Consider the following 25,749-nt stretch of genomic DNA (forward strand, 5'->3'; position numbering starts at 1 on the left):
ACCTCTCTTCTCTGTGTTCAGAATCACGTCTCTGGTCATCCGGTAGGCAAGAATAATGTTATTTGTCTGGGATCCTCCAGCTGGATGGGGACTTCATGAACTATTTTTCATATGGGACGATTTCCATATTTGCTTCCATGATGGTGTACTGAGATTTCGAGCTGTATCGGGGTCTGAGATTCTCTTGCCCTTGTCGTCTTGAAGATTTCCATTATTATTCTAATAGTCAGCCAACCTTCCAGGTTGTGCCTGCTTCATTTTTTAGCTGCTTTGCAGCCTTTCTTTCTTTACGTCTTCAGAATCTAGGAAGTTTCTGCTCCTTCCTCCGCAAGGGTCTTTCATTGGTAGTCATCACTTTCATCAGACAGTTTATGGGTGTTTTTCTGTGAGATTTATGGTTACATTTGGGCTTTTCCTTTATTCCTATTGTAACACTGTTTCTTACATTTGGGAGTAAGATATTGGATTGGTTGTTTATCTCTAACATTTTCGACAGATTCTGGTGCACTCCTTCACTGTGGGTAGACTGCATTAATATCTTTTGTCTCACAAAACTTTCCACTCACTCTGTAACCTCATGCAATCTGAGGCTGACTAGAGATGGATTGGGACTTTCTTCTTCTTCTTTTGATTCACTATGGTTGTTATTTTGTTTACATGGCTTATCAGTTTAGAGAGGTTCCCTGTCTTTCAGTGTACAGAGATTTTCCGCTCAAGGGTCGACTGATTTTTTGATGGAGGTGAGGCTGCTTCTGTGGCCCATTATTCTGATGCATTTATTTTGACATGGGTATTCGACAAATAGCAAATACTGGAACAAGGAAGTCGATGAAGAGGTGATCCTCTAATTACCTCCAGGTAAGTCCATTAATCTGAGTCCATTCATTCTCAACCAGTCATTTTGTACCACCTTCCATCCTAAATGATCTTTGATTTGGGTTTTTATAGAGGCTTGGGGATGTTCCAGGATAACATTTGAGAAAGTGGCAATGCCACCTACAGCGCACTGGTGGGGCCAAAAGAAAATATTTAGGAGGAGCTAGGGCGATGGAGTGCTTGGTTAGGGAGGTGAACTCACCTCAATGTAATGACTGGAACGAGGATAAATAGACTAGAATAGAATTCCTGCTAAGTAGTTAATACCACCCAAAATTCTGATCTGAAAAAACAGATGTCCCCTTTACCCACCAGCCTTTGTGGTTAACAGTTTTCTATGTTGGATTTTTTCCCGATCACGGTTGCCAACATCAAATAATTCCACATACCCTGGACAGTAAACTGTGACTGGACCTCCAATATAAAAGAAACTGCAAATGACCCTGCACCAACATTGGCTGCTGAGAAACATCAAACCCCCTCTCCATGAAGTAAACTACAGAAGGATGCATGTGCAAGCTCTATACCCATGCAGACCAGCAATATCAATCCTTTTCTGGCATGTGTCACCAAAACATGTCTTATCTCCCTTGAAGCAAACAGCAGAATGTCTGATCACCAAACCCCATCTCTCTGATACCATTGTGACAGCCTTCACCTCACTTCATTGGCTTCCCATTGAAGTAAGGTGCATTCTCCATGTAGCTTACCAGACATATAGCTATAAACCCAGTCCCCTGGGAAAAGCCAAGGTAGAGGGGATTCTTTCCCAGTCCTTCTCCAGATGAGCACTAAATTTTAGGGACTCTCTACTCGAAGCACTCCATGGTCAACATTCCTTGCAATCTTTGGAAAAGACCTGAAGATTCTGGTCTGTGAAAGGCACTGTTCTAGCACCTTTTTATTGCCTGGCCAGCTTTCAGGTCCTTCACCATCTGGATAGATATCCTTTCAACCCTTTCAGAATAGGAGTGTCAACTGTCTAGAGTACACATGCATCAATAGAACATGTGTATTATTTCATCTTTATGTGTTTGTGTGAATGATTGTCTTCAGGTTCCTGGGATCTTGATCATTTACATATTTCATACCGGACACACATTTGCTTTATGTTTCTAATATAATTGGAGAAAAAACACTGAATAAATGGCCCCTTCAACATTAAAATCGGAAGGACTTTAATTTTGTGGTCTTGGCCTTATTCACACTCTAAGACTCCTTTGAGAAGACTCATATTATTTGGGAAAGTGAACTACTGAGCCATTTACTGAATCTCCACAAATTATTTTATAGTGAAGGCTAGCAATGAGCACTGTTTACTACAAGTCTGGTGGAACCATTTAAAGGGCTCCAAACTTAGCCATACCTAAAATTAAGCATATATTAGGACATATCCAGTCGTAGCTGCACACATAGTTGATGGTAAACACTTAAGAAATCAATGCAAAGGATTTCATGTGCCAGAATGCACATTTGAGGAATGGTGAAAATGTATTTCGATGCTCCACCTCATTAAAAAATGTTAGAAGGCTGTGCTCAGGAGAGAGGAACTGCCGTTGTTTTTTGGGTTAGTCGAACGCACTAGAACTTGTGATTACACTTTATCAGAGCAATTTACAACCAGCAACTTTTCTCCCCCAGAATCTCTTCCCTTCTTTGATGAGTCATGTAAGAAATTGGGTTGTTCATTGACTAGTGTATGAGCCATGGTCAAACAGCAAAAACAATCCTTGTCAGGATGAGGCACAAGCCAAACCTATATTAACCTGTGCTCAACGCTCTGGTAGCTTAGCACAGAACAGTCAGGCTTAAATTAGAGGAAATGTGAAAAGTATTTGTGCAACACTTAAAACTGTAATGAATTGAAAACATCATGTATGTCAATCCAGATTAGAATAATAGCATGCTTTTTAATAAATAGAGCAAGAGCAAAACAACAAACATCACATTAGTAGAACTAGAGATAAGCATTTTTTTAAATGTTTGTGACAACAGCACCAAAACGCACAAAGCGCCAACTGTGGATATCTGGTTGTGCCAGACTGGGACAAAGTCATAAATTCAGGCCAACTATGATGGAGCATGTACCAGTTACAGGGTCAGCTCAACAAAGTATCATAAATCCTGGTCTGTGGAGCTTTGTGTTGTTTACTTGTGGATACAGGTTTGACTTTGAATGTGGATAAATGTGAGTTTCATGAGACAAAGTTAAATTTCTTTGGCCATGTCTTTTTTGATGGGTGTATGACAGTTGACCCTGCTAAAGTACAAGTACTGTCACATGCTGATCCCCCACAAGATGTTTCAATGATGCATAGGCAGCTACTGTTCCAGATGTATAAAAAACTGTAAGTGCTCCATGGAGGGACTTAATGAAATTCATTGACCACACGATTGTGAGAGTTGTAAGAAAATGAAACAAGTCATTGAGAATGCTACTCAAATGGCATATTTCAATCTGAAGCTTCCTACAGAGCTTCGTGTGGATGCTAGCCCAGTTGGGTTAGGTGCCATCCTTGCACAGCCCAGCAGACACCCAAGTGCTCAAAGGCATATTGTGGCATATGTGAGTAGGAGTTTGCCACAAACCGAACATGCTTATTGTGAACTTGAAAAGAAAGTTTAGCCTTGGTATGGGCTTGTGAACATTTCCATGTATTGCTGTACAGAAAGGCTTTTGCGCTGGTCACTGATCATCAAGCATTACAAACTAAATTTGGAAATCCAAAGCCAGGATGTGCATCATCTGGGAAGGATCAGAATCCTGCTGACTACTTTTTTAGAGTGCCTATGGAAAGGTCATGGTAGTCCATCTAAGGCAGTTGAAGCCTATATCAATTTCATTGCAAAATCAAGCACACCAGCTGCCATTTCATTAAATCAATTATTATTTCCATGATCCATGATAGTGATATGCTAAAGTTGAAAGATACAATCACACATCAGTCATGGAACCAACACTTTGAAACAAAGGAGATAGTGGAGCCTTCCTAATCAACACTAACAACCTCTCACCAGTGATAGTGAACAACAAAAATGCCGTAGAGTAGCTGTCCATAACTCCGGATGGAATCATACTGTGAGGGTCAAATATCCTGAGTTCAGTGAGAATAAGGCAGAAAATGATTAATGTGGCCTACGAAGGACATTATGGAATAGTTGCAACAAAACGAGCTCTTCGCTTCAAGATTGGTTTCCGTATTTCTGCCCTACACTATCCAACACTAGCCCTACTTTTGCACTCACTAGAAGTTGGAATAGTACTTTTTACCCCTACGCTATCCAACACTTTCCCTACTGTTGCACCCTCTGGATTTGGAATAGTACTTTTAACCCCTACGCTATCCAACACTTTCCCTACAGTTGCACCCTCTGGATGTGGAATAGTAATTTTAATCCCTACGCTATTGAACTATTTCCCTACTGTTGCACCCTCTGGAGATGGAATAGTAATTTTAACCCCTACGCTATCCAACACTTTCCCTACTGTTGCACTCTCTGGAGTTGGAATAGTATTTTTTACCCCTACGCTATCCAACACTTTTCCTACTGTTGCACACTCTGGAGTTGAAATAGTAATTTTAACCCCTATGCTATCCAACACTTTCCCTACTGTTGCACCCCCTGGAGCTGTGATAGTAATTTTTACTCCTACGCTTTCCAACATTTTCCCTACTGTTGCACTCTCTGGAGTTGGAATAGTAAATGTAACCCCTACGCTATCCAACACTTTCCCTCCTGTTGCACTCTTTGGCGTTGGAATAGTATTTTTTACCCCTACGCTATCCACCACTTTCCCCACTTTTGCACTCTCTGGAGAGGGAATAGTAATTTGTACCCCAACGCTATCCAATATTTACTGTTTTAGTTAATGTAGTTAATGTAGTGTATAATTTATTGAGTTTTTTTATTTGTTATATATAGTTTTTATATTTTTATTTATATTATTGATGTATGTGTTTGTATATATTTATAATTTATACAATGTTTTTTTAACAATTTTTAAATTATAATAATTAATTGTAAGTATATATATTTTATTTTTATATGTATATGTTTAATTTTATTTTACATTATATGTATTACTTATAATTTTAAACATATTTTTAATTATGTTTTTTAAATATATGTAATATTTATTTTATTTTACATTATTTGTAAAAAAAAAAATGTAAACGACATTTTTAACAATTTTTTTGACAACAATATATTTTTACCAATATTTTTGTACTAACCATAATGTTGATAGAACTTCGATATTCTTGACATCGATATTCTGCCTCCGATATTTTTGACATTGTTCTTTTTGACGTTGATATTCTGTCAGTAATTCCCCTCTATTATCTCCTCTTATGTGTAGAAGAAGACTTCCTGTGAAACTCCACATGCCTTTCCATGGTGGCGTAAAGGCTGCTCTCCACCTACATACTAATGTGGATAGCGGTGTCTAGCAGACACCGCCACCATATTAAATCCTTTTCCGCCCAGTCGACTCGTCGACTGGGCGGAAAAGCGGCGGACGGTCTTTACGTCTGCCGGGGTCCCCCCTCCATATTAATATGGCAGGGTGAACTGGGTAGCGGGCAGGGTTGGATGTAGAACAGATCGCCACCGCCATGCAGGCAGTGGCAATCCGCCCTACATCCTAATGGACCCCTAGGTCTTGAGTCCCTTCCTGAAGTGAGTCAGTAATGGTAAAGTACGGAAGTGGAGAGTAAGGGTGTTCCAGGATTTGGCGGAGAGGTGGTAGAAGAAGCGTTCTCCTATGCTGCAGTCTCAGATGTGAGGTGTTTGTATGAGGTGAGTGGAGCATAATTTCCTGGGAGGTAGGTGGAAGTTCAGGCGGTGTTTCATGTAGGCAGGTCCTCAGTCATGGAGGGCTTTGCACGAGTGGGTCAGTAGCTTGAATTGGCATATTTTCTGGATGGGGAGCCAGTGGAGAAATTTGAGGACCTGGATGATGTGGGTCCACTTGGGCTGGTTGGGTATCAGTCTGGCTGCTGCTTTTTGGATCATCTGGAGACTTCTCATCAGTTTGGCGCTGGTTCCTACTTAAAGTGCAGTGCCGTAGTCCAGCCCACTGGTAATGAGGGCCTGCGTCGCTGCTTACTGTGCTGATGGGGAGCCACTTGAAAAATTTACGGAGCATGCTGAGAGTGTAGAAGCAGGCTGAAAACATCTATCTGATAATAAGCAGTGCAAACAAGATTCCCTCTTGGATCCTTTTTATTTCATTTTCAAGTTGCTATGTCTGCATTGGTAAATCTGGATGATTCTTCTAAGGGATTTTTTGGCAAATGGATTATCAGACTGTCCACATTCACATTAAATGGGAAGCAGTAACTGACGTCCCTGTGTTTATTGTATTAGAACAGAATTTTCAGTACTGCATTCTGATTTTGACCTCAGGCCTGCAGCTCATGTGTTTTTTCTTAGATGGGCAATTGACTGTAAAATTCCCTTGGAAATTCTTTAGGAACTATTCTGTGTCAGTCAGTGCAAAATGTTAATTCCAGTCCATAATACGCAAAAGGTCTCAGAGCTGTGTGCTGCATCTCATGGGAAGTGATTTCCAAAGTTCTTTTTTGCATTTTATGCCAGTAATTCAAAGGGACATGACAGTGGTACTAGCAGTGTGCCATGTTCCAAGGACGTTTCTCAGCTATAAGAAAAAAAGACTTGTTTTGTGGTATACAGAATTTAGTATTTTGTGGGCATTATCATTTTCATCGTCCTTCCTACTGAGGGTTTTTGGTGGTAGACCTTCAACTATTAAAGTAGGGGTTAATGCTCCTTCTTTAGGTTCTTGTTATCTTGGCTATTAATGTATGTCATTTTTAGGCTTTTAGGAGTCACAGGCTTGATGGGCTCCTCGGGGCTGGAGATAGTTCCTAAACTGAACAGGGTTCTAAGCAAGCTTGGTGGTCTAATGGTATTTGCTCATGATGTTACTGGTGCTGGAGTTTTGGTCAGGATGATCTATTTGGCTACATCAGTTAACATTACCCATCAGATGGGATTTCACTGGATGCCAGTGGAATGCTGTTTAGTCTGATAAACTGTGTTTTTTCCGGTCACTTGGGGCAATGGCATATTAGGTACAGCAGAAGATTTGCTATCCCTACAGGCTGTTAACTGGTTTGGGAGAGCACCTGTGTCCACTAATGGATGTGTTTTTGGATTAATCCAGTGCTCTTCCCAAATCAGTTCTTTGAGAAGTCCTAGGTATCAGGGGTAAGGGAATAGCAGCCCTGTATTTTCCTGGTGATGGGCCATCTTCATGCTTTCTGTGTTTCTCACACTTTTCATAGAATTTATGGCTAGTGACTGAGGAGGGAGAAGCACAACTGATTCTGTTTTTGCCATCTTGGTACCACTCCTTGGTTTTTTCAGCTCCTTTGGTTAATCAGAGGGGTAGAGTTTGTCTATCCTCTATTCTTTTTCCATCCAGGTCTCCCTCTCTGTCTTCTATTTCATTAGCCTGGAGTTTGGCTTATCCTTTTACAGGGCAAAGGCCTTCCCCAGAATTCAGCTCTTGTCATGCAGGCACCTCTCTTCTCTGTGTTCAGAATCACGTCTCTGGTCATCCGGTAGGCAAGAATAATGTTATTTGTCTGGGATCCTCCAGCTGGATGGGGACTTCATGAACTATTTTTCATATGGGACGATTTCCATATTTGCTTCCATGATGGTGTACTGAGATTTCGAGCTGTATCGGGGTCTGAGATTCTCTTGCCCTTGTCGTCTTGAAGATTTCCATTCTTATTCTAATAGTCAGCCAACCTTCCAGGTTGTGCCTGCTTCATTTTTTAGCTGCTTTGCAGCCTTTCTTTCTTTACGTCTTCAGAATCTAGGAAGTTTCTGCTCCTTCCTCCGCAAGGGTCTTTCATTGGTAGTCATCACTTTCATCAGACAGTTTATGGGTGTTTTTCTGTGAGATTTATGGTTACATTTGGGCTTTTCCTTTATTCCTATTGTAACACTGTTTCATACATTTGGGAGTAAGATATTGGATTGGTTGTTTATCTCTAACATTTTCGACAGATTCTGGTGCACTCCTTCACTGTGGGTAGACTGCATTAATATCTTTTGTCTCACAAAACTTTCCACTCACTCTGTAACCTCATGCAATCTGAGGCTGACTAGAGATGGATTGGGACTTTCTTCTTCTTCTTTTGATTCACTATGGTTGTTATTTTGTTTACATGGCTTATCAGTTTAGAGAGGTTCCCTGTCTTTCAGTGTACAGAGATTTACCGCTCAAGGGTCGACTGATTTTTTGATGGAGGTGAGGCTGCTTCTGTGGCCCATTATTCTGATGCATTTATTTTGACATGGGTATTCGACAAATAGCAAATACTGGAACAAGGAAGTCGATGAAGAGGTGATCCTCTAATTACCTCCAGGTAAGTCCATTAATCTGAGTCCATTCATTCTCAACCAGTCATTTTGTACCACCTTCCATCCTAAATGATCTTTGATTTGGGTTTTTATAGAGGCTTGGGGATGTTCCAGGATAACATTTGAGAAAGTGGCAATGCCACCTACAGCGCACTGGTGGGGCCAAAAGAAAATATTTAGGAGGAGCTAGGGCGATGGAGTGCTTGGTTAGGGAGGTGAACTCACCTCAATGTAATGACTGGAACGAGGATAAATAGACTAGAATAGAATTCCTGCTAAGTAGTTAATACCACCCAAAATTCTGATCTGAAAAAACAGATGTCCCCTTTACCCACCAGCCTTTGTGGTTAACAGTTTTCTATGTTGGATTTTTTCCCGATCACGGTTGCCAACATCAAATAATTCCACATACCCTGGACAGTAAACTGTGACTGGACCTCCAATATAAAAGAAACTGCAAATGACCCTGCACCAACATTGGCTGCTGAGAAACATCAAACCCCCTCTCCATGAAGTAAACTACAGAAGGATGCATGTGCAAGCTCTATACCCATGCAGACCAGCAATATCAATCCTTTTCTGGCATGTGTCACCAAAACATGTCTTATCTCCCTTGAAGCAAACAGCAGAATGTCTGATCACCAAACCCCATCTCTCTGATACCATTGTGACAGCCTTCACCTCACTTCATTGGCTTCCCATTGAAGTAAGGTGCATTCTCCATGTAGCTTACCAGACATATAGCTATAAACCCAGTCCCCTGGGAAAAGCCAAGGTAGAGGGGATTCTTTCCCAGTCCTTCTCCAGATGAGCACTAAATTTTAGGGACTCTCTACTCGAAGCACTCCATGGTCAACATTCCTTGCAATCTTTGGAAAAGACCTGAAGATTCTGGTCTGTGAAAGGCACTGTTCTAGCACCTTTTTATTGCCTGGCCAGCTTTCAAGTCCTTCACCATCTGGATAGATATCCTTTCAACCCTTTCAGAATAGGAGTGTCAACTGTCTAGAGTACACATGCATCAATAGAACATGTGTATTATTTCATCTTTATGTGTTTGTGTGAATGATTGTCTTCAGGTTCCTGGGATCTTGATCATTTACATATTTCATACCGGACACACATTTGCTTTATGTTTCTAATATAATTGGAGAAAAAACACAGAATAAATGGCCCCTTCAACATTAAAATCGGAAGGACTTTAATTTTTTGGTCTTGGCCTTATTCACACTCTAAGACTCCTTTGAGAAGACTCATATTATTTGGGAAAGTGAACTACTGAGCCATTTACTGAATCTCCACAAATTATTTTATAGTGAAGGCTAGCAATGAGCACTGTTTACTACAAGTCTGGTGGAACCATTTAAAGGGCTCCAAACTTAGCCATACCTAAAATTAAGCATATATTAGGACATATCCAGTCGTAGCTGCACACATAGTTGATGGTAAACACTTAAGAAATCAATGCAAAGGATTTCATGTGCCAGAATGCACATTTGAGGAATGGTGAAAATGTATTTCGATGCTCCACCTCATTAAAAAATGTTAGAAGGCTGTGCTCAGGAGAGAGGAACTGCCGTTGTTTTTTGGGTTAGTCGAACGCACTAGAACTTGTGATTACACTTTATCAGAGCAATTTACAACCAGCAACTTTTCTCCCCCAGAATCTCTTCCCTTCTTTGATGAGTCATGTAAGAAATTGGGTTGTTCATTGACTAGTGTATGAGCCATGGTCAAACAGCAAAAACAATCCTTGTCAGGATGAGGCACAAGCCAAACCTATATTAACCTGTGCTCAACGCTCTGGTAGCTTAGCACAGAACAGTCAGGCTTAAATTAGAGGAAATGTGAAAAGTATTTGTGCAACACTTAAAACTGTAATGAATTGAAAACATCATTTATCCCAATCCAGATTAGAATAATAGCATGCTTTTTAATAAATAGAGCAAGAGCAAAACAACAAACATCACATTAGTAGAACTAGAGATAAGCATTTTTTTAAATGTTTGTGACAACAGCACCAAAACGCACAAAGCGCCAACTGTGGATATCTGGTTGTGCCAGACTGGGACAAAGTCATAAATTCAGGCCAACTATGATGGAGCATGTACCAGTTACAGGGTCAGCTCAACAAAGTATCATTAATCCTGGTCTGTGGAGCTTTGTGTTGTTTACTTGTGGATACAGGTTTGACTTTGAATGTGGATAAATGTGAGTTCCATGAGACAAAATTAAATTTCTTTGGCCATGTCTTTTTTGATGGGTGTATGACAGTTGACCCTGCTAAAGTACAAGTACTGTCACATGCTGATCCCCCACAAGATGTTTCAATGATGCATAGGCAGCTACTGTTCCAGATGTATAAAAAACTGTAAGTGCTCCATGGAGGGACTTAATGAAAATTACTGTTTTTTTTTCATTGACCACACGATTGTGAGAGTTTTAAGAAAATGAAACAAGTCATTGAGAATGCTACTCAAATGGCATATTTCAATCTGAAGCTTCCTAAAGAGCTTTGTGTGGATGCTAGCCCAGTTGGGTTAGGTGCCATCCTTGCACAGCCCAGCAGACACCCAAGTGCTCAAAGGCATATTGTGGCATATGTGAGTAGGAGTTTGCCACAAACCGAACATGCTTATTGTCAACTTGAAAAGAAAGTTTAGCCTTGGTATGGGCTTGTGAACATTTCCATGTATTGCTGTACAGAAAGGCTTTTGCGCTGGTCACTGATCATAAAGCATTACTAACTAAATTTGGAAATCCAAAGCCAGGATGTGCATCATCTGGGAAGGATCAGAATCCTGCTGACTACTTTTTTAGAGTGCCTATGGAAAGGTCATGGTAGTCCATCTAAGGCAGTTGAAGCCTATATCAATTTCATTGCAAAATCAAGCACACCAGCTGCCATTTCATTAAATCAATTATTATTTCCATGATCCATGATAGTGATATGCTAAAGTTGAAAGATACAATCACACATCAGTCATGGAACCAACACTTTGAAACAAGGGAGATAGTGGAGCCTTCCTAATCAACACTAACAACCTCTCACCAGTGATAGTGAATAACAAAAATGCCGTAGAGTAGCTGTCCATAACTCCGGATGGAATCATACCGTGAGGGTCAAAAATCCTGAGTCCAGTGAGAATAAGGCAGAAAATGATTAATGTGGCCTACGAAGGACATTATGGAATTGTTGCAACAAAACGAGCTCTTCGCTTCAAGATTGGTTTCCGTATTTCTGTGAGCAGGTTGAAAAGGAACCAAAGGCCTGTCATCTATGTAATAGCCTTTCTACAAAAGTTACTCAACACATCCTAAAGAGCTCCACAAGAATGCCTGGAAGAGAGTATCTATTGACTTTTTCAGTCCGCTTGACAATGGACATCACCCAATGGTGATTGTTGGCGAACACTCACAATTTCCATTATTTGAGGATCTCTCATCTACCACTCAAACCGAGTCATTGGAGACTTAGGGCCTCATTAGGATGTCCGGTGGACCACCACCGGCATGCCATCGGTGGTGATCTGCCCAACATCTAGAGAACCAGTGTGACTGCTGGATTTTGATAGTGGCGGTCAGAGTATGATGCTTGGGGGTAAAGACCACTGCCTCCAACAGGGTCAAGGAGCAATGTGTCGGGCAGTGGTTGGACAGTAATCCCTACTATGAAGGCAGTAGGGATTATGATATCCATTTCCCACAGCCTTTTCATGGTGGTCCCACTACCATGAAAAGGATGCTCAAAAGAGACTTTTGGAGCCCCTAGCCGGGCCCAGTGGGCATCCGAAACATGGCAAGGAGGGCATATGTGGTGCCCAACCAAATGTCCATGCATCGTGTACCAGGCACATTTTGCATGGATGTTTAAAAACATGCCTTTTTACAACTGCACCCATTTCCAGGCTGCAGCACAAGCTGCAATAGTAAAAGGCATGTTTGTGACTGCCTACACGGTGATCACATCATATTATGGTGTGTGGAGCCACCAACTCCTTGTCGGCCGGTCTTCATCCCGCTACGCTGGTGGACGGATGCTTGACCAATAACCGATATCGTAATGCGGCCCTAAATGGCATCTTTGCAACATGGGGTGTTCCAACCACATTGAAATCTGGCAATGGGCCTCCATTTAACAGTGAGTTCAAAGATTTCTAAGAGCATCTGAATGTAAAGCATAAGAAGAGCACATCTCTGGCTGCAGACCAACTGACTTTTTGAGTTATTTCCGAGTACGCTAAAGTAAGCTGTACAGAGTGTTACTCTTGAAAACCTTGATATAAAATCTGCTAAATTTTACCTTAAGAGCTTATTGTTCAACACCTCAATCGACAATAGGTGAAAGTTCTGTGACATTTATGTTCAGGAGAACAATGACAACCAAGATACCTCAGTTGACCAATCAGGATTACAAAGGCAAGAACACAACTCATGAGAAGGACTTGGTTCATAAACAAAAGACGAAAACGTATGCTGACAAAAGACGACATGAGAAGAACATTGTCTTTGAGAGAGGAAAACTAGTGCTGGCATGTCAGATGCGGAAAAGAAAATCTGAAGCTGCATTTGATGCAGAAGCTTTTGAAGTGGTGTCTTCCAATGGAAACTTAGACCCTGATTCCGAGTCTGGCGGTCCAAGGCCTGACAGACTCGCTGGGCGCAGTGGTAGCTGTCAGGCCAATGCCACACCTGCTGTCTGACCACCCTTTTAGGACTTTCGCTGTCGGACCGCTATTGCACACTGGCAGTCCGCCGGCAGTCTGAGTGCTGCAATATGCTTGGTGGTGCCCTGAGGTACCGCCAAGCATATTACAACTTTCCTCACCACCAGCAGTGTTATGGAGGTTCTTCCTCCATGTAACTGTTGGTAGTGAGTAAAGAAAGGGTGGCCCCCCTTGCCTCCTGGACACAGGGTTGCATGCAGGGGGGACATGTTGTGCCCCTCTGTAGATTTGCACCCCCTGTCCCTGCACAGGAAGGAATGCATGATATGGTGCCTTTCTTCCCGTGCAGGAACGTTCACTAGCAGACCCACGGTGATGCTATTTAAGGCTCACAATGAGCCTTTAAGAAGTGTCTCCACAGGACCACGCTGCCCACCTGCCAGACCCCAAGATTACTTGTAATATGGTGGGCAGCAGTGATTTACGGCAAAACATATATTCATCCTCATAGTGACCGCCCAGCGCCCTGGGAAGTCTGTTATGAGAGACTCTTCTCACTTTCAGCATTTAACTCCCTGTTCATCACATCTACATGTTGTAGGAGAGCTTTGTTTTGACACACCAGGACTGCTGTTGCCTCTCCACTGTCAAGCAGATCCTGGAAATTGATTGTGATAGTTCCCAGTTTTCAATTGCAAGATCAGGTCGAACAACTAAAGCTCCAAAAAGATTAATTGAAGAGATTTAATTGAAACATATATACATAAATACACACACACACACACATATTTATGTATATATATTCCATTCCTATCGCCACCTACCTGGAATTAGTCTGTGCATTCTGGGTGTTGCAGTCCGGCGCTACACGGTAGGCTGCAACAGGTGGTGCATCATCGACATAGGGGGCGGAGCTTACTTTCTTCCACAAAGAGGACGGCAGGTTTAAACATTATGCGAACTTGGAAGCTGTGTGAAGTTCTTGGGCGCTGAGGAAGGCACCATTTGCCGAAATGCATCCGCCTATTCTTTGCCAATAAAGCTGCTCCCTTGCTGTTTTTCCCCTAACGTGGTGTATGCTCCTTTTTTGCCAGAAGGGGTTTACAGACTATATATCTATATCTATATATATATATATATATATATATATATATATATATATATATATATATATATATATATTACCTACTGGCGATAGCCAGTAGGTATATATAGTTAGGATTTTTTCTCTATGGAACTTTTGAAAATTCTATGCCTAATAACTTTGGCGTTTGTGGACGGAATTGGCTGAAATTTTCAGGAAAATGGCACATTTTGTTTCTGAGCAGCTCCTGGAAATTTGGGGGGGGTTCGTCAAGGGGGGGCCAAGAAAAAAGGGGGGTCCCAAAACGCGTTTTTCCCATGTTAATTTCCATAGGGCGGTTGGCCTCACTTTTAGCCCAAACGGCTGAATGGATTTCCACGAAACTTGGCAAAATTGTAGGGACTGTTAGCCCGATGTGCCTTTGCTAGGTCTCAATATATGTGCTTCAGTGAATTTTGAGAAATTAACGTTTAAAACAAGATATATATCTGTAACAGCGCTCCGGGCAGCGCTCCGGTTCGCGAACTTTTCGCGTATCGGAACTTTGCGAAGCAAAGCTGATTGGCTCTCCGGTGTCTGTCAACATTCTAAACAGTCCGGAGCGGCCGCCATCTTGTCTCTCGGTAGGATCGAGAGACAAGAGGAGGCCAAAACAAAGGGGGAAATGAAGGAAAGGGGGCAAGGTAGACCCCTTCTGACCCCCTAGGATTGATGAGGGGGATATTATAGAGCCACGCCAGGCGCAAAAAAAAAAAAAAAAAATCCGATTTTTTTCGCCGTAGAGACGCGTCTTGGTACGCAAACCGGGCAGCTAACAGGGCAGCTAACCGGGAAGCTAACCGGCAGTGTAACGGGAGTCTGAGGAGTAGCTGATTGGCTGTCAACATTGTAAACAGTCCGGAGCGGCCGCCATCTTGTCTCTCGGTAGGATCGAGAGACAAGAGGAGGCCAAAACAAAGGGGGAAATGAAGGAAAGAGGGCAAGGTAGACCCCTTCTGACCCCCTAGGATTGATGAGGGGGATATTATAAAGCCACGCGGGGCCAAAAAAAAAAAAAAAAAAAATCCGATTTTTTCGCCGTAGAGACGCGTCTTGGTACGCGAACCGGGCAGCTAACCGGGCAGCTAACCGGGAAGCTAACCGGCAGTGTAACGGGAGTCTGAGGAGAAGCTGATTGGCTGTTATCATTGTAAACAGTCTGGAGCGGCCGCCATCTTGTCTCTCTGTGGGATCGAGAGACAAGAGGTGGAAAAAAAAAAGGTGTAAATGAATGAAAGGGGTAAGACAGACCCCTCCTGAACCCCTAGGATTGATGAGGGGGCTATTAAAGTTCCCTGGGGGGTGAAAAAAAAAATTCGATTTTTCGCGGTAAAGGTGCTTCCTGGTACGTTAACCGGGCAGCTAACCGGCAGCGTAACGGGAGTCCGACATATTGTGTTTTTTGAACGTTTGTGATATGTGCACGTGTGGATTTTGTCTAATTAAGGTTAAAAAAATATATATATATATCTTTAAGCGTGTTCTGGCGCGCTTACGTTTTGGGTTTGGTTTGCGCTGCAGAGACGATACGTCACGGTTATGCGATGCATCATGAGGCGTCTCACGGGCTACGTGATACGTCACTTAATAAAGAATATATTTTACAGCTATAGATATTAGCTTTTAAAAAACCAATGAAATTCACAGAAAAAACCATAGGTTATAGACCATATATAGTTAGGAATTTGCATTTACAAAACCTTGAAAATTCACTGAAAAAACCATAGGTTATAGACCATATATAGTTAGGGATTAGCATTTAAAAAACCTTATTTTATTTGCACAAAACCATTGAAATTCCATATATAGTTAGTTGCACTAACTATATATCGCGGACCCGCAATCCACTGCTAATGATGTCACATATTACATCATTCATGACATGGTCAGTGACATCACTGATGACATCACTGATGACATCTCAAATGACATCACTGATGACATCACTGATGACATCTCAAATGACATCACTGATGACATCACTGACATCTCATTTAACATTACTGATTACATCACTGATGATATCATTTATGTGATAATACATCTTCAGACTGTAATATAACCTTAGATACACTCAGTGTAAACAGGCACTCACAGACTGTCACACATCCATGGAGTTACTCACACACCTAGTCAGTCATGCAAAGAATCAATCACATCTCCATTTCCTCAACTATACAGTTATACACACCTTACTTATTCAAACATATACTAACACATATTTACTCTCTTATACAATCCTTGATACAAGTTCACAATGATTCATACAGCCACTCTCACATTCACTGGCTCTTATGTTCAGTTATTTATATATGTCAACTCTCACATGGAGTGTGTTTTACATATGTACTTACTTTGACATGTAGAACTGAGATATCCATTCACTCACCAATATACTCATGCACACAGTCAACTGTCCATACAGCTGTTTCTACATGCACTTTTGAACCCATACACCTAGGGAATCAACTGCTCACACATCTATGCACAGAGTTATACACCTCCCAGCCACCCACACACATACTCAGTCTCCCATACAAATACTTGGGCAACCATTCAATAACCCATATAGTTACTGATATAGCTACTGATTTAAACATGCAGCAGTTTACAGAAGAACATAAATAATGATTGCCAAATTAAGACACTTTAATCACTAACCCATGCACTCAGTGAGACACATTTAATCATTCTCTCATACAGTCAGTCATGCACCTACTAAATCCTTCATCCAGACACTTATACATCCACTCATTCTTCAATATGTAAGACATATTTTAACTTTACAGAAACATACAGTCACTGGGTGTTGTCATCAGTGATGTCATCAGTGATGTCATTTGAGATGTCATCAGTGATGTCATCAGTGATGTCACTGACCATGTCATGAATGATGTAATATGTGACATCATTAGCAGTGGATTGCGGGTCCGCGATATATAGTTAGTGCAACTAACTATATATGGAATTTCAATGGTTTTGTGCAAATAAAATAAGGTTTTTTAAATGCTAATCCCTAACTATATATGGTCTATAACCTATGGTTTTTTCAGTGAATTTTCAAGGTTTTGTAAATGCAAATTCCTAACTATATATGGTCTATAACCTATGGTTTTTCTGTGAATATATATATATATATATATATATTGTTTAATATATATATATATATATATATATATATATATATATATATATATATATATATATTCACTGAAAAAACCATAGGTTATAGACCATATATAGTTAGGAATTAGCATTTACAAAACCTTGAAAATTCACTGAAAAAACCATAGGTTATAGACCATATATAGTTAAGAATTCGCATTTACAAAACCTTATTTTACTCACACAAAACCATTGAAATTACATATATAGTTAGTTGCACTAACTATATATCGCGCACCCGCAATCCACTGCTGATGATGTCACATATTACATCATTCATGACATGGTCAGTGACATCACTGATGACATCTCAAATGACATCACTGATGACATCACTGATGACAACATCCAGTGACTGTATGTTTCTGTAAAGTTAAAATATGTCTTACATATTGAAGAATGAGTGGATGTATAAGTGTCTGGATGAAGGATTTAGTAGGTGCATGACTGACTGTATGAGTGAGTGATTAAATGTGTCTCACTGAGTGCATGGGTTAGTGACTAAACTGTCTTAATTTGTGCATCATTATGTCTGTTGTTCTGTAAACTGTTGCATGTGTTGATAAGTAGCTATATGAGTAACTATATGGGTTATTGATTGGTTGCCCAAGTATTTGTATGGGAGACTGAGTGTGTGTGTGGGTGGCTGGGAGGTGTATGACTCTGTGCATAGATGTGTGAGCAGTTGATTCACTAGATGTATGGTTTCAAAAGTGCATGTGGAAACAGCTGTATGGGCGGTTGACTGTGTGCATGAGTGTATTGGTGAGTGAATGGATATCTCAGTGCTACATGTCAAAGTAAGTACATATGTAAAACACAGTACATGTGAGAGTTGACATATATAAATAACTGTGCATAAGAGCCAGTGAATGTGTGAGTGGCTGTATGGATCATTGTGAACTTGTATCAGGGATTGTATAAGAGAGTAAATATGTGTTAGTATATGTTTGAATAAGTAAAGTTTGTATAACTGTATAGTTGAGGAAATGGAGGTGTGATTGATTCTTTGCATGACTGACTAGGTGTGTGAGTAACTCCATGGATGAGTGACAGTCTGTGAGTGTCTGTTTACACTGATTGTATCTAAGGTTATATTAGAGTCTGAAGAGGTTCATCGTATTATCACATGAATGATATCATCAGTGATGTGATCAGTAATGTCATCAGTGATGTCATTTGAGATGTCATCAGTGATGTCATTTGAGATGTCATCAGTGATGTCATCAGTGATGTCACTGACCATGTCATGAATGATGTAATATGTGACATCATCAGCAGTGGATTGCGGGTGCGCGATATATAGTTAGTGCAACTAACTATATATGTAATTTCAATGGTTTTGTGTGAGTAAAATAAGGTTTTGTAAATGCGAATTCTTAACTATATATGGTCTATAACCTATGGTTTTTTCAGTGAATTTTCAAGGTTTTGTAAATGCTAATTCCTAACTATATATGGTCTATAACCTATGGTTTTTTCAGTGAATTTTCAAGGTTTTGTAAATGCTAATTCCTAACTATATATGGTCTATAGCCTATGGTTTTTTCAGTGAATATATATATATACATACATATATAAACATATATCATCTGTATATCTATATAAATACAAACATAAATGCATGCATACATATACTTATATGCATACAGATGCATGTTATTTACATGAAAGTTGAAAAAACACTAATAAAAGCAAAGCTAAAAAGCCACCTCATTACAAACAGAATGGCTTTAACTTAAACGAGGGCGAGATCTATTGCATTTTCAATGCTTGTTTACTTTGGTTCCATCAAGAAGGCATTCAGATGTGTCACACATTTGCCATAAATTCTGAATGTTAGCACTCTAGTTGCACATTAGATCACTGTAGTAAAGCTACTGCTCACCAGGGACGTCTGCTGCTGGTATTCAAAGTGCATGTTTCAGTCTGCATGTCAGAATTTTTTTAATGAAATAGAAGAGGATTTGAGAAGTCACTCAAAATGATCCCTAATTTTTCTTTCTGAAGCACTAATCATACTTTCTATGGCAAAATTAACCCCCTCATGTTGTTCCTTTTTAAATTGAGTGTTTTCAGACTTACCACTTCATTCCAATCAAGATGGCTTCTGGTGTGCCATACTTTTGTCATAAGTAAGACTGTTAGCGCTCTAGTTGTTCTTTAGAACACTCTGGGACATTCTGTCATTGGGCTATACTTGGGGTACATCTGGGTGATATTTGGGCTACATTTAGGCTCTTTTGTCTCTGGTGGCCATCTTGGGAGACTGTATGTCAAAAAAAATTTATGAAATTGAAGAGGGTTTGAGAAGTCACTCAAAATGTGCCCTAATTTTTCTTTCTGCAGCACTAATCATAATTCATATGGCAAAATATACCCCCTCATTTTGTTCCTTTTTAAATTAAATGTTTTAAGAGTTACCACTTTATTCCAATCAAGATGGCTTCAGGTGTGCCATACCTTTGTAATAAGTAGGACTGTTAGCGCTCTAGTTGTTCTTTAGAACACTCTGGGACATTCTGTCATTGGGCTATACTTGGGCTACATCTGGGTGATATTTGGGCTACATTTGGGTTCTTTTGTCTCTGGTGGCCATTTTGGGAGACTGCATGTCAGAATTTTTTAATGAAATAGAAGAGGATTTGAAAAGTCACTCAAAATGTGCCCTAATTTTTCTTTCTGCAGCACTAATAATACCTTCTATTGCATAATATACCCCCTCATTTTGTTCCTTTTTAAATTAAATGTTTTAAGAGTTACCACTTTATTCCCATCACGATGGCTCCAGGTGTGCTATACCTTTGTAATAAGTAGGACTGTTAGCGCTCTAGTTGTTCTTTAGAACACTCTGGGACATTCTGTCATTGGGCTATACTTGGGCTACATCTGGGTGATATTTGGGCTACATTTGGGCTCTTTTGTCTCTGGTGGCCATTTTGGGAGACTGCATGTCAGAATGTTTTAATGAAATAGAAAAGGATTTGAGAAGTCACTCAAAATGTGTCCTAATTTTTCATTCTGCAGCACTAATCATACTTTCTATGGCAAAATATACCCCCTCATGTTGTTTCTTTTTAAATTAAATGATTTAAGAGTTACCACTTTATTCCAATCAAGGTGGCTTCAGGTGTGCCATACCTTTGTAATAAGTAGGACTGTTAGCGCTCTAGTTGTTCTTTAGAACACTCTAGGAGGCTGCAGTAGAACACAAAGGAATCAACTGACAGTTTCTGTCCTTGTTGGATGTACATGTTTTACTGAGAATGTCAGACTTCATTTTCACATGACTGAGAAAGATAATGTGAATTTACAGAAAATATGCTTTCAGTTTAGCTTATAGATCCCCTTCCAAACCACTGTGGGAAAATCATGAGATATTAGTTTTCTTTCAAACAATATTCATGATATCACAGCAGAAGGTTTTTTCACATGGTAAAATCCCCTTAGAACCCACCACAATTCCTAAAACGAGTATGGTACCATCAACAAATGATTTATAATGTAACTAAAGTCCTAAAACCCTCTATTAACTACAATGCTTTTTAATGAGGTGCTATCATGTATATTGGTCCCAAGATGGCTGCCAACACTTCTTGGATGAAGTGCTGACAGCCAATCAGATCAGATGTGTGGTTAGGCTCCGCCCAGATATATATCTTTTTTTGAACCTAAATTACTCAAAATCCACTGGAGCACATATATTGAGACCTAGCAAAGGCACATCAGGCTAACAGTCCCTACAATTTTGCCAAGTTTCGTGCAAATCCATTCAGCCGTTCAAGCTAAAAGTGAGGCCAACCGCCCTATGGAAATTAACATGGGAAAAACGCGTTTTGGGACCCCCTTTTTTCTCGGCCCCCCCTTGATGAAACCCCCCCAAATTGTCAGGTGCTGCTCAGAAACAACATGTTCCATTTTCCTGAAAATTTCAGCCAATTCCGTCCACAAACGCCAAAGTTATTAGACATAGAATTTTCAAAAATCCCATAGAGAAAAAATCCTAACTATATATACCTACTGGCGACTGCCAGTAGGTAATATATATATATTAAACAAAAGTAATTTTTCATCACAAACCACCGGCAAGGCAGCTGAGCAGAATATCCACGCGAGTCTCAATCTTCATTTGGCAATATTTAATGGAAAGGCAAGTTCATCAAATCTGACGCGTTTCGGGCGTCCGCCCTTGGTCACAGATCGTCAGGCAAGTAAAGGAACATCCCTTTTAAAGGGTCCATTGCACAAATTACAATTACCATTTTTTTCTTTTTGCAACACCATGTGATTAGAAGCATTAAAACTGAGAACATACTACATATATTTGACATAGCTAGTCTGTTTTCCAAACCATCATTTGATATATGTATATATACAGGTGAATAAAAGGAGGTATTGATGCATTATTTACATTGTGTTGCCAAAGTTTACACTGACATTAACATTTTTATAAAATTGTAAAATTTTTGTCGTTATTTTAGAATTCAATATCAAACAAATATTGATAACGCCCATTTGTGGTGGCGCATGATACCTGCATAAATATATATATATATATTACCTACTGGTGGTCGCCAGTAGGTAGTTATAGTTAGGACCTATTTTCCATAGGAAATCCGCATCATTCTATTTGGAATAAGTTTGGCGCCGGTTGACGAATCTTCGCTAAATTTTCAAAACTGGTGGGGCGCTCAGGTCCACTCCTATCCTGAAAGTCTTGGGGTGATTCATGAAGTGGGGGCTGAGAAAAAAGGGGGTCCCAAAATGTGTTTGCCCCATGCAATTTTCCACTGATACCGTTCATCGTGGTTATAGCCCGAACGGCTGACCGGAATTACACCAAATTTGGCAAAGTTGTAGTCCTTGGTTCAGACTCGTGCCTTTTGCTTATATGGTGTAAATCTGTTCAGTAGTTCCTGAGAAAATTACAATTAAAAGTACATATATATCTATGGTCTCGTGGATGCGCGGATTATAAGCGCATCGTCCCGATCACACACAGAATGCTGATTGGCTGTCAAGTGGTTGTCAACATTCGAAACCAGGAAGTGTTGGCAGCCATTTTGTGCCTCGGAAGAAGCGAAGATCTAGAAATTAGTAGAACAAGTGTTTAAAATGTGTAAAGGGGGCAGGTAAGAAATATTTTGACCCTCTAGACCTGCTTAGGGGGGTCCCACAAGGACTCCTAGGGCCCAAAAAAGATTATTTTTTTTTTTTTTAAAAACGCAGAAATGTGCGGTGGGTGCATGAATCTGCCGTAAAAAAAATAAAAACGAAGTGCGGGCTTCTGTGCTTGTTTAAAAATTAGGTACATGGGAAGGAGAAATCCCAGGGTCTAAAATATTGCATTTGAAGCGGGGGCCGAGAAAAAAGGGGGGTCCCAAACATGTTTTCTCCATGCGTTTTTCCATAGGAACCGTTCATCACGGCTACAGCCCAAACGGCTGAAGCGAATTACACTAAATTTGGCAAAGTGGTAGTCCTTGGTTTAGACTAGTGCCTTTTGCTTAAATGGTGTAAATCTGCTCAGTAGTTCCTGAGAAAATTACAATTAAAAATACATATATATCGGGGGCGTAGTTACAGGCCGACCAAGGCATAGCCGAAGAGCTCTGTGAACAAGGCAGCTTCATTGCTTAAATCCGATCATTAATCCGGCGAAATTACACCTCAAGAAGCTGATCCAGAGAGGAGAAACCGAGAGTCACCGTCCGCCACCACTCCGGACCAGATCCGACGCGGGAAGCCTAGCTTGATACATGATGAAAGTGAGGGCCCTTCCACGTCCCGGACACACCGGGTTTGCGCTACACCACTGCCCAACCGGAAGTACCCGCGAGACGGGGGCGATCGCCTGAAGTCGCGGCAAAAACAAGAACGAGCTGCGGGAGGGATATACACGGGCAGCGGAGCAACACATGGGGCACAACTGACTCAACACCCTACGGCATTCTTGCCTACTGTCCCCGTGGCCGCCATTGGCACCGGAGGGGCGGTGTGAAAAGCCCCAAAGACGGCGCAACGACAGCGCGAAATACAGACTGGGATAGGGAGGCATGTCAACCGCCTTCTTGGCGCACTTTGCTTATCGCGCTCATTCTTGCCCCCCTCCACAGCCCCTCTGAAGCACCAATACTCATCAGGGCACTAAAACCTACGAGGAACCGGTGCAAGGCCCAGAGAGATAAGGAGCTGCGTGCGATGTACCGACCGGCAGACACCAGGCACTCCACGCTAAATTCCTTGAATCACCTCCCATAATGGCAGTGTGAGGTGACGCCTGGCGAAGAAACCGCCTTCCCTAACAGACGAACAGAGACTTTTTGCCGGCACCAGTGCGATCACGTAGCACCCACAGCCAAAAACAACGAAACATGAAACATAGTATGTAGCTTTTATCTTAAAAAGAAGGAGAACTGCCACACCTGATGGGCTACAAGGCGCTTGGGGAATAGAATATCTGCCGATTCCAGTGCAGTAAGGGAGACACTACAGTGACACCAGTGTCGTGCAAATTTGATTGAACGCACCAACATAGCAACATACTCCGCAGTGACGCAGGAACTCTAGGACGCAACGCCATTTTGTCTCTCGCACCTAAGCAGTCAATCATCGTGCATCAAGCCACCATCCGCACTGCCTTAGGCCCCGGGACGACTGAAATACTTGAATACTGCCACATGACCGCCTACGCCCAGAAACAGAGCGATAAAAAGAGCCATGGCGGGAAGCAGACCAAGGAACAACGCGGCACAGACAAGACTCGAAAAATATGCCTTTGATAAGACCACCGCGCAACAACCAGAAGGACGGACTTCCACAGGCAAGGGCCCGGAGGGGGACGGCGCCAAGAAGGTGATGTTAGAGGACCTAATGTAAATGTTGTCTAGCGTGCAGACGACGGTGGGATCCATCTCTACAGACATTGGCCTGCTGAGGGCAGACTTGCACAAAATGACGGAGCGGGTGGCACAGGTGGAAGTGGTCACAAAATCCTTGGTGGTGGACACCTCCGAACTACAACTGGCAATGGAACGCATGGAAACAGTCACCAAGAAACTGCAGGAGAGGCTGGATGACCAGGAAGGACGCTCACGGCAGATTAACATACGAATCCTAGGAATACCAGAGTCAGAAGGCAAGCAAACAATGCATCTCTACGTTGAAGACCTAATCAAGACAAAGTTACAACCAAAGGGTCTTTCCCACTTTTTTTTCCGTTGAAAGGGCGCATAGGGTCCCCGGTGGAGCACCGAAATCGGGGGCACCGCCGCGGCCAGTATTAGCCGGACACTTTAACTTCCGTGACAGAGACGCCAAACTCCAGACAGCAAGGGTCCCACCGCCTCTCAAAATACAAAATTCCACCATTGCCTTCTTTCCAGATTACACAGCCGAAGTGGGCCAGCGTCGGAAGACCTTTACAGATGTTGAGAAAGCCTTATGGGCGAAGGAGTTGCCCTATTCCATGCTCTTCTTGGCGAAATTGAGAGTGGTTGACAATCACAAAGCATGGTTCTTCGACACTCCTGAAGCGGCACGGGAATGGCTGGACGGTTGGAGGCGAATGGAGGCCCCTCGGCGCACAGGCAGAGGACAGCGCGATCAAAGAACAGAGAACCAGACGAGTCAGCAGACATCGCCCGGACACAGCCAGGACATGTTCTCGGAGGCGGGTCTGGAAGAGGGTGAACAACAGCCCGAGTCATGAACGCCCGGCTACATTGGTAATGGCGACAATCATTTAACACAGTAAACGTACTGCCCTTGGACTCCAATCTGAAGAAGGCGGAAGAGGGCAGATGGGGCCGCTGCCATCACGGACCTACTTACCCCCACAAGCAAGTACAATGGGTTGGGATGGGACTATGCACTCTGCTAAGTTGGGGAGGCGAGCGGTTCTATGTCCGTATAGCAGGGAGGCAGCGAGGGGGATGGGAAGGGAGAGTTCAACTGTTTTAGTTAAAGTTTTACGCGACAGGGCACGACACAACCAGGAGCACACGCACCCCGCTCACAGAGATGCAGGACACACAGCACGGTTGGGAGCAGCACAGAGGCCCAAATTCAATACACCTCACTATGTCACTACACTCACAGGAGACCGCTTCTAGCGGCGTATTGCAACAGACAGTTGCCCCACCCCTGAAGATATTGACCTGGAACGTGCGGGGACTGGGCGATAAAATCAAGAGAGGACTAGTGATGCAGGCCCTCAAACGCCACAACCCACATTTGGTGCTGCTGCAAGAGACGCACCTCACAGGCAAAACTTGTCAAACACTAGACCGCAGAGGCTACAAAATGGTGGCGTACTCAGAATACACTTCTGGTTCTAGGGGTACAGGTATCCTTTTGAAGAAGACCTCTCCATTCATTCTGTTGCGCCACACGACAGACGATCAGGGCCGCTTTGCTGCGGTACACGGGCAGTGGGAGGGTCGACTTCTAAATATTGTATAAATTTACATCCCACTGGCACTTCTTACAGTGGCCCTGCCAGCACTAGGAGAATTT

Source organism: Lissotriton vulgaris, chromosome 1_1, assembly GCF_964263255.1.
Source record: "Lissotriton vulgaris chromosome 1_1, aLisVul1.2, whole genome shotgun sequence".
Classification (NCBI taxonomy): Eukaryota; Metazoa; Chordata; class Amphibia; order Caudata; family Salamandridae; genus Lissotriton; species Lissotriton vulgaris.